Here is a 12,323-nt window from a genome sequence, read left to right as displayed (position 1 = left end):
GGATATTGGGGTTAACAAACATATACTAATACATATAAAATATATCATCCCCAAAGACCTATGGAATACCAAGAGTGGTCTATTCAACACTCTACAATAACCTACATGGAAAAGGACACAAAGATCAATAGATATATGTATATGTGTACATGAACAAGATTCTGTGCAGCTAGAACAAAAGACATTTTAAAATCCAATTTGCTCTGATAAAAATGAAAACTTAAAGACACAAACAAGAATTAAGGAGGCTAAAACTTATGGGGGTTTGTCCTGACACATTCCACTCTAATCTGCAACCTAAAAGCACAACTTGCAGCAAGGTTCTGTTTCCCTAGCAAGCAGAGTTGGCAACGTAGAAATGCTGCCACCTTAAGGCCGTTTCCTCAAACAGCAGCTTTAAATCCACTGCTAATGGTCACTAATATTCACAAGGACTGCAGGGCTGTAAATGACTCATGCCCTCAAAAACTGTCCTGGGGTAGGGAATGGCCAAAAAAATCCAAACGCGGCAAATTTTTCAAGAAGGAAATTTGAAGTTGTAAGTTTAGCTGAATCTTAAAAAAAAATGAAAAGGACATGGATACACGCAAAACATCAGGAATTATTAGACGCATGCAAATCCAATCTACACAAACGTATCACCTCACACCAGTCAGAATGACCATCAGCAAAACGTCAACAAACAATAGATGTTGAAGAAGTTGTGGAGAATAGCGTAACCTCTCGGTCTAAGTGGGATGTAAACTGGTAACCGCCAATAATAGGAACAGAATGGCAGTGCGTTGAAAGGTAAAAATTGAGTCCCCATATGATCCGGAAGGCCCACTATTGGGCCTGTCACCTGTGAAAGCCAGCATCAAAAAGACACAGGATGGAACATCGTGTATTGCAGCAGTATTTACAATAGCCAAGACATGGAAGCAACAAAAATGTCCATCATCAGATGAATGGACGAAAAAGTGGTCCATGTACACAATGCAATATTAGACACAGAAAAGAATGAAACAATGCCGTTTGCAGCACCATAGACGAGGCTACAGACAATCACACAACTTGAAGTAAGTCAGAAAGCGAGAGACACATATCCTATGATATCACGTATAGGTCTTATGTAAAAATTGATAGGAATGAACCTATTTCCACAGAGAAGGACACTCACGTGTTCAGAAAACAAGCTTGTGCTTAACCAAACAGAAAGGTGTGAGGAATGTATAACGGAGGATATTGGGTTTAACAGACATATGCTAATACTTATAAAATATATAATCATCAGACATACCGAATACCAAGAGAGGTCTACACAACATTCTGTAATAATCTCTACGGAACAGGATCCAAACATGAAAAGATATATGAATCAATGAAAGACATTCTGTACACCTAGAACAAACACAACATTGCAATCAAATTTGCTCTGAGAAAAATGAAAATTAAACTGAGAATATCAACAACAAATAAGTAGACATAGTTTCTGGGGGTTTGTCCTGGCACATTCCACTCTACTTTACAACCTACAAACAGGACTTCCAGGAAGGCTGTGTTGCCCTAGTAACCAGAGTTGGGAATATAGAAATGCTGCCCCCTTGTGGCCGTTTCCTGCAACAGCAGCTTTAAATGCAGAACTAATGGTCATGTGATATTCACAATTACTACAGGGCTGTAAAGGACACCTGCCCTCAAAAAATGTCCTGGTGCAGGTAATGGCCACAGGAATTCAGAACATGGCAAATTTTTCAAGGAAACAATTTGAAGAGGTGAGTTTCTCTGTTTTACTTAAAAAAAAAAGTAGATGAAAGCTCAATATCGGGAATTATTAGACGCATGCAAATCCAACCTACAAAAAGGTATCACCACCCAACACTCAAAATGCCATCAGTAAAAAGTCTACAAACAATAAATTCTGAAGGGGTTTTAGAGAACTGTGTACCCTCTAGTTGCTGGTGGGATGTACACTGGTAACAGCCAGTAGTGAGAACAGAATGGAGGTGCGTTGAAAGGGAAAAATTTGAACTACCATATGATCTAGTAGGCCCACTGCTGGGCCTAATCCCTGAGAAGACCAGAATCCAAAAGACACAGGCTGGCGATCCTGCACTGCATCAATATTTAGCATTGCCAAGACTTGGAAGTAACCAAAATGTCCATCCACAGATGAATGCACAAAGAAGAAGTGGTCCATGTACACAATGCAATATTCGCCATGGAAAAGGATGAAACACTGCTCTTTGCAGCACCATAGATGAGCCTAGAGATAATCACAGAACATGAGGTAAGTCGGAAAGCAGCCGACAAATAACCTGTGATATCACTCCTAGCTGTTACCTAACAACTGACACGTATGAACATATTTCCACAGAGAAAGACTCTCACAGACTTAGAAAACAAACTATGGTTATCTAAAAGGAAAGGTGGGAGGAATGGATACATTAAGATTAGGGTTACCGTACGTATGCAAATACATATTAAACACACGTATCAAAAAGACCGACCATATACCAAGGGAGGTCTACTGAACGCTCTGTAATAATTTACACGGGGGCTTGCCTGGTGGCACCGTGGTTAAGAATCCACCTGCCAATGCAGGGGACACAGGTTCGATCCCTGGTTCGGGAAGGTCCCACATGCAGCAGAGCAACTAAGCCCGTGCACCACAACTAATGAGCCTACGCTCTGGAGCCCATGAGCCATAACTACTGAGCCCATGCACCACAACTACTGAAGCCCACACGCCTAGAGCCCGTGCTCCGCAACAAGAGAAGCCACTGCAGTGAGAAGCCGGTGCACCGCAACGGAGAGTAGCCCCCGCTCACCGCAACTGGAGAAAGCCCACATGCAGCAACGAAGATCCAACTCAGCCAAAAATAAATAAATAAATAAAATAAATTTATTTAAAAAAATAATAGTAATTTACATGGGAAGAGGATCTGTACATGAGTAGATATATATAATGTTCAATTGAACCTGATTGTGCACACCCAGAACAAACACTATTCTGCTCATTACCCCAATTTAAAAAATTAAAACCACGAACAACAATTAATGAGACATAAAGTTATTGGGGTTTTCCCTGGCACATCCCATTCTAATTTACAACCTAGGAACACAACTTTCAGGAAGGCTCTGCTGCCCTAGTAACCAGACTTGGGAATGGAGAAATGCTGCCGCCTTGTGGCCGTTTCCCACAACAGCAGCTTTAAACACAGGGCTAAGGGTCACTTGAGATTCACAGTAATTGTAGGGCCGTAAATGACACGTGTCCTCAAAACATGTCCTGGGGTAGGTAATGGCCAAGAAAGTTCACAACACGGAAAATTTTTCAAGAAAACAATTTGAAGAGGTAAGTGTTACTCACTCGGTTGTTTTAAAAAAAGAAGAACATGGATAAAAGCTCAATATCAGGAATTATTGGTTGGATGCAAATCCAAACTACAAAAAGATTTCACCACCCAATATTCAAAATGCCATCCGTAAAAAGTCTACAAACAATGCATGCTGACGGGTTGGGGGAGAAATGCATACCCACTATGCTGTTGGTTGGATGTAAACTGGTAACAGCTAATCATGAGAACAGAACGGAGCTGCGTTTAAAAGGTAAAAATTGAGCTACCATATCATGCGGCCGATCCCCTAATGGGCCTATACCCTAAGAAGACCAGAATGGGAAAGGCACAGACAGGCAAACATGCCCTGCAGCAATATTTACAATAGCCAAGCCATGCAAGCAAACAAAATGTCCATCAACAGATAAATGGACAAAGAAGAAGTGGTATACGTACCGAATGGAATAGTAGCCTCGGGAAAAAAATGAAAAATGCCGTTTGCAGGACTACACATGAGCCTAGAAATAATCATAGTACGTTACGTAAGTCAAAAGGGAATGACAAATATCCTATGATATCATTTATACGTGTTATCCTAAGATTGCTCCCAATGAACATATTTCCACAGAAAAACACACTCACAGACTGATAAAACAAACTAATGGTTAACCAAAATGAAAGGTGGGAGGATGGATAAATTAGGATTATTAGGAAATTAGCATACATATACTAACGTATGTTAAATGTATATAAACATATAACATATAAACTATATGAATTATATAATCACCAATACATATAAAATATATCATGACAAAACACCTACCAAATACCAAGGGAGGTCTACTCAACATTCTGTAATAACATACATGGTAACAGGATCCGAAGATGAACAGACATATGTATGAATCATTGACCAGATTCTGTACAGCCAGACAATCACAACACTCTAATCAAATTTCCTCCGATAAGAAATATAAATTAAATTTAAAAAACGAACATAAGTAAGGAGACATAAACTTCTGGGGGCTTGTCCCAGCACATTCCACTCTAATTTACAACCGAGGAACACGACGTCCAGGAAGACTCTGTTGCCCTAGTAACAAGAGTTGAGAACGTAATAATGCTGCCGCCTTGTGGCTGTTTCCCACAACAGCAGCTTTAAACACAGTGCTAATGGTCGCTTAATAGTCACGAGGACTGCGGGGCTGTAAATGATACCTGCCCTCAAAAAATGTCCTGGGGTAGGGAATAGGCAAGAAATTTCAACACATGACAAAGTTTTCAAGAAGTCAATATGAGAGGGAAGTTGTACTCACTCTTTAAAAAAAAAAGGAAAAGGAAAAAAAAGACGTGCCTAAAGCTCAGTATAAGGAATTATTAGCTGCATGCAAATCCAACGTCCACAAAGGTTTCAGCTCACACCAGTCAAATGACCATCAGCAAAAAGTCTACAAACTATAAATGCTGAAGAGGTTTTAGGGAACTGTGTACCTTCTAGCTGCTGATGGGGTGTAAAGTGCTAACAGCACTAATGAAAACTGAATGCAGCTGCTTTAAAAGGTAAAAATTGAGCTACCGTATGATGCGGCAGGGCACCTTCTGGGCCTATAACCTAAGACCACCAGAATCGGAAAGACAGAGGCAGGCAAATGTGCACTGCAGCAATATTGAAAGAGCCAAGACATGGAAGCAAAAAAAAGCTCCATAAACAGATGAATGGACAAAGAAGAAGTGGTATATGTACAGAATGGAATATTAGCCACGAAAAAAAATAAAAGAATGGCATATGCAGCACCACGGATGAGCCTAGAGATAATCACACAACGTGAAGTAAGTCAGATTGCGAAAGACAAATGTTCTACGATATCACTTATGTTATCTGAAAATTCATAAAAATGAACATATTTCCATAGGGAAAGACAATCTCAGATGGAGAAGACAAACTTATGGTTAAGCCAAAGAAAAGGTGTGAGGAATGGACAAATTAGGATATTGGGGTTAACAAACATATACTAATACATATAAAATATATCATCCCCAAAGACCTATGGAATACCAAGAGTGGTCTATTCAACACTCTACAATAACCTACATGGAAAAGGACACAAAGATCAATAGATATATGTATATGTGTACATGAACAAGATTCTGTGCAGCTAGAACAAAAGACATTTTAAAATCCAATTTGCTCTGATAAAAATGAAAACTTAAAGACACAAACAAGAATTAAGGAGGCTAAAACTTATGGGGGTTTGTCCTGACACATTCCACTCTAATCTGCAACCTAAAAGCACAACTTGCAGCAAGGTTCTGTTTCCCTAGCAAGCAGAGTTGGCAACGTAGAAATGCTGCCACCTTAAGGCCGTTTCCTCAAACAGCAGCTTTAAATCCACTGCTAATGGTCACTAATATTCACAAGGACTGCAGGGCTGTAAATGACTCATGCCCTCAAAAACTGTCCTGGGGTAGGGAATGGCCAAAAAAATCCAAACGCGGCAAATTTTTCAAGAAGGAAATTTGAAGTTGTAAGTTTAGCTGAATCTTAAAAAAAAATGAAAAGGACATGGATACACGCAAAACATCAGGAATTATTAGACGCATGCAAATCCAATCTACACAAACGTATCACCTCACACCAGTCAGAATGACCATCAGCAAAACGTCAACAAACAATAGATGTTGAAGAAGTTGTGGAGAATAGCGTAACCTCTCGGTCTAAGTGGGATGTAAACTGGTAACCGCCAATAATAGGAACAGAATGGCAGTGCGTTGAAAGGTAAAAATTGAGTCCCCATATGATCCGGAAGGCCCACTATTGGGCCTGTCACCTGTGAAAGCCAGCATCAAAAAGACACAGGATGGAACATCGTGTATTGCAGCAGTATTTACAATAGCCAAGACATGGAAGCAACAAAAATGTCCATCATCAGATGAATGGACGAAAAAGTGGTCCATGTACACAATGCAATATTAGACACAGAAAAGAATGAAACAATGCCGTTTGCAGCACCATAGACGAGGCTACAGACAATCACACAACTTGAAGTAAGTCAGAAAGCGAGAGACACATATCCTATGATATCACGTATAGGTCTTATGTAAAAATTGATAGGAATGAACCTATTTCCACAGAGAAGGACACTCACGTGTTCAGAAAACAAGCTTGTGCTTAACCAAACGGAAAGGTGTGAGGAATGTATAACGGAGGATATTGGGTTTAACAGACATATGCTAATACTTATAAAATATATAATCATCAGACATACCGAATACCAAGAGAGGTCTACACAACATTCTGTAATAATCTCTACGGAACAGGATCCAAACATGAAAAGATATATGAATCAATGAAAGACATTCTGTACACCTAGAACAAACACAACATTGCAATCAAATTTGCTCTGAGAAAAATGAAAATTAAACTGAGAATATCAACAACAAATAAGTAGACATAGTTTCTGGGGGTTTGTCCTGGCACATTCCACTCTACTTTACAACCTACAAACAGGACTTCCAGGAAGGCTGTGTTGCCCTAGTAACCAGAGTTGGGAATATAGAAATGCTGCCCCCTTGTGGCCGTTTCCTGCAACAGCAGCTTTAAATGCAGAACTAATGGTCATGTGATATTCACAATTACTACAGGGCTGTAAAGGACACCTGCCCTCAAAAAATGTCCTGGTGCAGGTAATGGCCACAGGAATTCAGAACATGGCAAATTTTTCAAGGAAACAATTTGAAGAGGTGAGTTTCTCTGTTTTACTTAAAAAAAAAAGTAGATGAAAGCTCAATATCGGGAATTATTAGACGCATGCAAATCCAACCTACAAAAAGGTATCACCACCCAACACTCAAAATGCCATCAGTAAAAAGTCTACAAACAATAAATTCTGAAGGGGTTTTAGAGAACTGTGTACCCTCTAGTTGCTGGTGGGATGTACACTGGTAACAGCCAGTAGTGAGAACAGAATGGAGGTGCGTTGAAAGGGAAAAATTTGAACTACCATATGATCTAGTAGGCCCACTGCTGGGCCTAATCCCTGAGAAGACCAGAATCCAAAAGACACAGGCTGGCAATCCTGCACTGCATCAATATTTAGCATTGCCAAGACTTGGAAGTAACCAAAATGTCCATCCACAGATGAATGCACAAAGAAGAAGTGGTCCATGTACACAATGCAATATTCGCCATGGAAAAGGATGAAACACTGCTCTTTGCAGCACCATAGATGAGCCTAGAGATAATCACAGAACATGAGGTAAGTCGGAAAGCAGCCGACAAATAACCTGTGATATCACTCCTAGCTGTTACCTAACAACTGACACGTATGAACATATTTCCACAGAGAAAGACTCTCACAGACTTAGAAAACAAACTATGGTTATCTAAAAGGAAAGGTGGGAGGAATGGATACATTAAGATTAGGGTTACCGTACGTATGCAAATACATATTAAACACACGTATCAAAAAGACCGACCATATACCAAGGGAGGTCTACTGAACGCTCTGTAATAATTTACACGGGGGCTTGCCTGGTGGCACCGTGGTTAAGAATCCACCTGCCAATGCAGGGGACACAGGTTCGATCCCTGGTTCGGGAAGGTCCCACATGCAGCAGAGCAACTAAGCCCGTGCACCACAACTAATGAGCCTACGCTCTGGAGCCCATGAGCCATAACTACTGAGCCCATGCACCACAACTACTGAAGCCCACACGCCTAGAGCCCGTGCTCCGCAACAAGAGAAGCCACTGCAGTGAGAAGCCGGTGCACCGCAACGGAGAGTAGCCCCCGCTCACCGCAACTGGAGAAAGCCCACATGCAGCAACGAAGATCCAACTCAGCCAAAAATAAATAAATAAATAAAATAAATTTATTTAAAAAAATAATAGTAATTTACATGGGAAGAGGATCTGTACATGAGTAGATATATATAATGTTCAATTGAACCTGATTGTGCACACCCAGAACAAACACTATTCTGCTCATTACCCCAATTTAAAAAATTAAAACCACGAACAACAATTAATGAGACATAAAGTTATTGGGGTTTTCCCTGGCACATCCCATTCTAATTTACAACCTAGGAACACAACTTTCAGGAAGGCTCTGCTGCCCTAGTAACCAGACTTGGGAATGGAGAAATGCTGCCGCCTTGTGGCCGTTTCCCACAACAGCAGCTTTAAACACAGGGCTAAGGGTCACTTGAGATTCACAGTAATTGTAGGGCCGTAAATGACACGTGTCCTCAAAACATGTCCTGGGGTAGGTAATGGCCAAGAAAGTTCACAACACGGAAAATTTTTCAAGAAAACAATTTGAAGAGGTAAGTGTTACTCACTCGGTTGTTTTAAAAAAAGAAGAACATGGATAAAAGCTCAATATCAGGAATTATTGGTTGGATGCAAATCCAAACTACAAAAAGATTTCACCACCCAATATTCAAAATGCCATCCGTAAAAAGTCTACAAACAATGCATGCTGACGGGTTGGGGGAGAAATGCATACCCACTATGCTGTTGGTTGGATGTAAACTGGTAACAGCTAATCATGAGAACAGAACGGAGCTGCGTTTAAAAGGTAAAAATTGAGCTACCATATCATGCGGCCGATCCCCTAATGGGCCTATACCCTAAGAAGACCAGAATGGGAAAGGCACAGACAGGCAAACATGCCCTGCAGCAATATTTACAATAGCCAAGCCATGCAAGCAAACAAAATGTCCATCAACAGATAAATGGACAAAGAAGAAGTGGTATACGTACCGAATGGAATAGTAGCCTCGGGAAAAAAATGAAAAATGCCGTTTGCAGGACTACACATGAGCCTAGAAATAATCATAGTACGTTACGTAAGTCAAAAGGGAATGACAAATATCCTATGATATCATTTATACGTGTTATCCTAAGATTGCTCCCAATGAACATATTTCCACAGAAAAACACACTCACAGACTGATAAAACAAACTAATGGTTAACCAAAATGAAAGGTGGGAGGATGGATAAATTAGGATTATTAGGAAATTAGCATACATATACTAACATATGTTAAATGTATATAAACATATAACATATAAACTATATGAATTATATAATCACCAATACATATAAAATATATCATGACAAAACACCTACCAAATACCAAGGGAGGTCTACTCAACATTCTGTAATAACATACATGGTAACAGGATCCGAAGATGAACAGACATATGTATGAATCATTGACCAGATTCTGTACAGCCAGACAATCACAACACTCTAATCAAATTTCCTCCGATAAGAAATATAAATTAAATTTAAAAAACGAACATAAGTAAGGAGACATAAACTTCTGGGGGCTTGTCCCAGCACATTCCACTCTAATTTACAACCGAGGAACACGACGTCCAGGAAGACTCTGTTGCCCTAGTAACAAGAGTTGAGAACGTAATAATGCTGCCGCCTTGTGGCTGTTTCCCACAACAGCAGCTTTAAACACAGTGCTAATGGTCGCTTAATAGTCACGAGGACTGCGGGGCTGTAAATGATACCTGCCCTCAAAAAATGTCCTGGGGTAGGGAATAGGCAAGAAATTTCAACACATGACAAAGTTTTCAAGAAGTCAATATGAGAGGGAAGTTGTACTCACTCTTTAAAAAAAAAAGGAAAAGGAAAAAGAAGACGTGCCTAAAGCTCAGTATAAGGAATTATTAGCTGCATGCAAATCCAACGTCCACAAAGGTTTCAGCTCACACCAGTCAAATGACCATCAGCAAAAAGTCTACAAACTATAAATGCTGAAGAGGTTTTAGGGAACTGTGTACCTTCTAGCTGCTGATGGGGTGTAAAGTGCTAACAGCACTAATGAAAACTGAATGCAGCTGCTTTAAAAGGTAAAAATTGAGCTACCGTATGATGCGGCAGGGCACCTTCTGGGCCTATAACCTAAGACCACCAGAATCGGAAAGACAGAGGCAGGCAAATGTGCACTGCAGCAATATTGAAAGAGCCAAGACATGGAAGCAAAAAAAAGCTCCATAAACAGATGAATGGACAAAGAAGAAGTGGTATATGTACAGAATGGAATATTAGCCACGAAAAAAAATAAAAGAATGGCATATGCAGCACCACGGATGAGCCTAGAGATAATCACACAACGTGAAGTAAGTCAGATTGCGAAAGACAAATGTTCTACGATATCACTTATGTTATCTGAAAATTCATAAAAATGAACATATTTCCATAGGGAAAGACAATCTCAGATGGAGAAGACAAACTTATGGTTAAGCCAAAGAAAAGGTGTGAGGAATGGACAAATTAGGATATTGGGGTTAACAAACATATACTAATACATATAAAATATATCATCCCCAAAGACCTATGGAATACCAAGAGTGGTCTATTCAACACTCTACAATAACCTACATGGAAAAGGACACAAAGATCAATAGATATATGTATATGTGTACATGAACAAGATTCTGTGCAGCTAGAACAAAAGACATTTTAAAATCCAATTTGCTCTGATAAAAATGAAAACTTAAAGACACAAACAAGAATTAAGGAGGCTAAAACTTATGGGGGTTTGTCCTGACACATTCCACTCTAATCTGCAACCTAAAAGCACAACTTGCAGCAAGGTTCTGTTTCCCTAGCAAGCAGAGTTGGCAACGTAGAAATGCTGCCACCTTAAGGCCGTTTCCTCAAACAGCAGCTTTAAATCCACTGCTAATGGTCACTAATATTCACAAGGACTGCAGGGCTGTAAATGACTCATGCCCTCAAAAACTGTCCTGGGGTAGGGAATGGCCAAAAAAATCCAAACGCGGCAAATTTTTCAAGAAGGAAATTTGAAGTTGTAAGTTTAGCTGAATCTTAAAAAAAAATGAAAAGGACATTGATACACGCAAAACATCAGGAATTATTAGACGCATGCAAATCCAATCTACACAAACGTATCACCTCACACCAGTCAGAATGACCATCAGCAAAACGTCAACAAACAATAGATGTTGAAGAAGTTGTGGAGAATAGCGTAACCTCTCGGTCTAAGTGGGATGTAAACTGGTAACCGCCAATAATAGGAACAGAATGGCAGTGCGTTGAAAGGTAAAAATTGAGTCCCCATATGATCCGGAAGGCCCACTATTGGGCCTGTCACCTGTGAAAGCCAGCATCAAAAAGACACAGGATGGAACATCGTGTATTGCAGCAGTATTTACAATAGCCAAGACATGGAAGCAACAAAAATGTCCATCATCAGATGAATGGACGAAAAAGTGGTCCATGTACACAATGCAATATTAGACACAGAAAAGAATGAAACAATGCCGTTTGCAGCACCATAGACGAGGCTACAGACAATCACACAACTTGAAGTAAGTCAGAAAGCGAGAGACACATATCCTATGATATCACGTATAGGTCTTATGTAAAAATTGATAGGAATGAACCTATTTCCACAGAGAAGGACACTCACGTGTTCAGAAAACAAGCTTGTGCTTAACCAAACGGAAAGGTGTGAGGAATGTATAACGGAGGATATTGGGTTTAACAGACATATGCTAATACTTATAAAATATATAATCATCAGACATACCGAATACCAAGAGAGGTCTACACAACATTCTGTAATAATCTCTACGGAACAGGATCCAAACATGAAAAGATATATGAATCAATGAAAGACATTCTGTACACCTAGAACAAACACAACATTGCAATCAAATTTGCTCTGAGAAAAATGAAAATTAAACTGAGAATATCAACAACAAATAAGTAGACATAGTTTCTGGGGGTTTGTCCTGGCACATTCCACTCTACTTTACAACCTACAAACAGGACTTCCAGGAAGGCTGTGTTGCCCTAGTAACCAGAGTTGGGAATATAGAAATGCTGCCCCCTTGTGGCCGTTTCCTGCAACAGCAGCTTTAAATGCAGAACTAATGGTCATGTGATATTCACAATTACTACAGGGCTGTAAAGGACACCTGCCCTCAAAAAATGTCCTGGTGCAGGTAATG

Source organism: Eubalaena glacialis, chromosome 7 (assembly GCF_028564815.1).
Source record: "Eubalaena glacialis isolate mEubGla1 chromosome 7, mEubGla1.1.hap2.+ XY, whole genome shotgun sequence".
In the NCBI taxonomy this organism is placed as follows: Eukaryota; Metazoa; Chordata; class Mammalia; order Artiodactyla; family Balaenidae; genus Eubalaena; species Eubalaena glacialis.
The sequence above is the reverse complement of the archived record's forward strand: the minus strand, read 5'-3'. Positions refer to the sequence as shown.